Source organism: Myotis brandtii, unplaced genomic scaffold, assembly GCF_000412655.1.
Source record: "Myotis brandtii unplaced genomic scaffold, ASM41265v1 scaffold583, whole genome shotgun sequence".
NCBI lineage: Eukaryota > Metazoa > Chordata > Mammalia > Chiroptera > Vespertilionidae > Myotis > Myotis brandtii.
In genome coordinates this window covers 589,426-593,764 of record NW_005370191.1, presented here as the reverse complement: position 1 = coordinate 593,764, position 4,339 = coordinate 589,426, and positions in this window count along the sequence as shown.

Sequence of the window (4,339 nt, the reverse complement as noted above, 5' to 3'; positions counted from 1 at the left end):
CTTTGAGTGTGGCTCTTCCACAAAACACCGACTTCTGCACATGGACCACGAAGTTTCAATCACATTGTACATGCGCACCCGCATGTGGTATTTTGTGGAAGAGCCACACTCAAGGGGCCAAAGAGCCACATGTGGCTCGCAAGCCGCAGTTTGCTGACCACTGGTCTAGAGCAGTTACTTTATCTGGGCCTGAGAGTGGATATCAGAAACTGACCAGCCCTTTATTTATTTATCTTTTAAAAAATATATTTTATTGATTTTTTTACAGAGAGGAAGGGAGAGAGATAGTTAGAAACATCGATGAGAGAGAAACATCGATCAACTGCCTCCTGCACATCTCCTACTGGGGATGTGCCCGCAACCCAGGTACATGCCCTTGACCGGAATCGAACCTGGGACCTTTCAGTCCGCAGGCCGACGCCCTATCCACTGAGCCAAACCGGTTTCGGCTTGACCAGCCCTTTAAAATTGTGTCACATCAAGGGTCTGGTGCAGGTACATTTTTCTGGGAAAGGTTCAATAACTTCCAGAAAAGGCTCTGAACATCTGTTCACAGAGTCTTGCATATCAGTGGCATGTGTATGACTCCATGGAGTCCAGTTCAGACATAGCACTGGGTACTGAACAGCCTTGGTACCCACTTAAGACTGGAAAATGAGGCGATTAGAAAGAAGCTGGGCATCTAGTGGAAGATGATAGGGCCTTAACCGGGTACCTTCCCTTGTAGCACCGACTACAGTGACCTCAGCCTTTTCCCGTTTCCTTTTCATCCCATCTGCTCACCTGTGCTCTCTCCTGGGATGTAGAGATGCTCACAACTACATCCTCACAGCCCTCTCTCCAGAGCTTCAGAAGCACATGCACCCCCTGTGTTTCACAGGCTGGGCAAATCCATTACTTTCTCCCAAAGCCACAGTTCCTTTCACTCCTATTAACATTATCGTCAACTTCTCAGTCACACAGATCGACAACCTCAATCATCTCTGGCTTCTCCCTTCACTTCCCCTCCCCTCAGCTGCCAAATCCCATCAGTTTTCCCTCCAGTGTCTTCACATCCACCTACTTCTCTCCCCTCCCTGGTCCTGGTCAGGCCCTCATTCTCCCTTGCCCAGACTGGTCATAGGGTTTCCCTAATTGAGTTTTTTAAAAAAATGTTTTTATTGATTTTAGAGAGAGAAAGGGAGAGTGAGATAGAAACATCGATGAGAGAGGATCATCGATTGGCTGCCTCCTGCGGGGAATCTCACTCACAACCTGGGCAAGTGCCCTGACCAGGAATCAAACCAGCAATCTCCTGGTCCATGGGTCGATGCTCAACCAGTGAGCAACACAAGCCGGGCCTGGAACATCATTTATTGTCCTGCCCTGGAAGTTCCCCGATGGCTCAGAAAAATGAACAAGGACAATTAAGACCCTGACACACTGCCTGGCCCTAGCCCATATTTTTTATCCCCACTTCTTATCCCTCTGTACAACTGTACTCTTCCAGCAAGCTGGACTGTTCCACTGGCCTTGGACACACATTTGCATCAAGGCTTCCCAATGGGCTTCACCCAGAAACAATGGTGTTTTTTGAGTCCACAAAAATCTGTATATCCTACACACTTCAGACTCTGCTTTTGGGCAGTCCCCTGGCTACGTCCAAAGCCCATAAGGGACTGTAGAGTGCAGACACCCGGAAGTGTGTTTTGTAGGGGTTTTTACTGTAACAATCTACCATGGCATGTACCAGGCCACCTGACCTGCTTTGTTAGCAAACCAATTGTAGTTTCTCTCTCTGGATGAGACACACATCTTTAAAAGGGTCTTACAATTCTGAAAGGCCATGAAAATGCCACAGGGATGCCTGTATACCCACAGTGAAGGACAGAAGCCAGTTGCAACTCCTGATAACTGCCACCCAAACACCTCCAACCCAAATCCTCCCTCTACCATCCCCCACAGCTTCTACCTCCTTTCCCACACTCTATCCTGCCTCTTCTCTCCTCCCCATTACCGGAAAACTAGCCTTAGCTAGGTCTCACATTTGAGCATTTAAATAAGTGCCTTAATGTGATCACCAGGTTAGGTTTTAATTTCTTTGTCAATCAGTCATGGTCACATGGCTGTAAAGGGCTATCGACATGTTCTTCTTTCCTAGAAGTTAGAGCACTAAGACATAACCCCTGCCCTAAAAAAACTCACAAGATAGGAGCAAAGAGAAATGTAAACAGCTAGTTACCATATAATGGACAAGATGCCACGGTTACTCCAAAGAATCCTCTAGTTTTTTAAGGAACTGGCTATGAAAATGCTCCACAACAAACTGCTTTAGGTCTTGGGCAATAAGGTCAATAGCTATCATTTTCTGAGTACTTTCTAGATGCCAGACGCTGGGCTAGGTGCACTGCCTCACTTAATCCTCACAATATCTGGGAGGTGGCTATGCAGTCAGAGAGGTAAAGTGACCTATCCAAGCTACACAATCCATAAGTAGTAGGACCAAGATCTGTCCAAGACTGAAGATACACCTGGTCTGCTTCCCAGAATTCCTGGCTCTCCAAACTAATTCACATCAATTAGAGTCAGTCCTCACTGAGGTCTTTAGCTAGTTGAAGCAGTCTACCCAGATCCCAGAGGAAGGGGACAAAGACCCCACCTTCAATGGAAGAACAGTCAAAAAATTTACAGCCATCATTTAAAACCACCACATTTAGGACTGACTGACTGTAAACCCTGTCTTCACCACCATTCAACACAAAGCCTTCACCAACACCACTTGCCCAACTGCAAGTCTCCAGAGAAAGGGCAGGCAGTTCCTCAGGAAGACACCAGGAACATCTGAGCCAGCCCCAACAAAGTCCTCCGAAATGGGGAGAAGAGCCTAAAAAGGTGCCTAACTCTGACTTGGCTGGATGTCGTTAATATTTTATTGAGGTCATATGTTCAACCAATACTTCTTAAGCACCTGCTTGGTTACGTTCCAACAGAGTCCTGGGCAACTAGGAGAGCAACTCCTATATAGCAGCTCTTCTACTGTAGATGGCTGGTCCTCACAGCCTATTGGCCGGGAGGCCAATTCCTCCCAGGGATGCCAATCAAGGCTCAACTACAATAAGACCGTACACACAGCCCACACAGGGGCACACCTAGAATGCCCATCTCTGATGACTGGAAAGGCTCAGCCACTGGGCCCTGTACCTATTACACAAGGCCACTCTACCAATTCCAAGAAACATAACAGCTCTACCTAAAACATTGAAACAAACACAGGGAAGCAGCCAAAATGCGGAGACAAAGACATATGTTACAAATGAAAGAAATGGAAGCAAGCAAGCTATTGGATACAGAGTTCATGACAATGGTTGTAAGATTACTCAAGAATCTTAGTGAGAGCTTCAAGGAATTTAGTGGGACTTTCAAGGATCTTAGTGAGAATGTCAAAGACATTAAAAAAGACCGAGCTGGTTTGGCTCAGTGGATAGAGTGTTGGCCTGCGCACTGAAGGGTCCCAGGTTTGATTCCGGTCAAGGGCATGTACCTCGGTTGCAGGCTCCTGGCCCTAGTCAGGGGCATGCGGGAGGCAACCAATCAATGTGTCTCTCTCACATCAGTGTTTCTCTCTGTCTCTCCCTCTCCCTTCCACTCTCCCTTAAAAAAAAAATCAATGGAAAAAAATACCCTCAGGTGAGGATAAAAATAAAGACAAGTCAGAAACTAAGCATACACTAACTGAAATAAAGAATCATTTATAGGGATCCAACATAAAGTAGAGGATTCTCAGAATCAAATCAAGGATTTGGAATACGAGGAAGCAAAAAACACCCAATCAGAAGAGCAAAAAGAATCCAAAAATATGAAGGTAGTGTAAGGAGCCTCTGGGTCAACTTTAAGCATACCAACATTCACATTATGGAAGAACAAGGTATTGAAAACCTATTTAAAGAAATAATGACAGAAAACTTCCCCTACCTGGTGAAAGAAGTAGACTTACAAGTCCAGGAAATGCAGAGAGTCTCAAACAAGAGGAATCTAAAGAGGCCCACACCAAAACTCATAATTAAAATGCCAAAAGTTAAAGACAAAGAGAAAATCTTAAAAGCAGCAAGAGAAAAGCAGTTAGTTACTTACAAGGGAGTGACCATATGACTATCAACTGATTTCTCAACAGAAACATTGCAGGCCAAAAGGGAGTGGCAAGAAATATTCAAAGTGATGAATAGCAAGGACCTACAACCAAGATTACTCTACCCAGCAAAGCTATCATGTAGAATTGAAGGTCAGATAAAGAGCTTCACAGACAAGAAAAAGCTAAAGGAGTTCATCACCACCAAACCAGGATTATATGAAATGCTGAAGG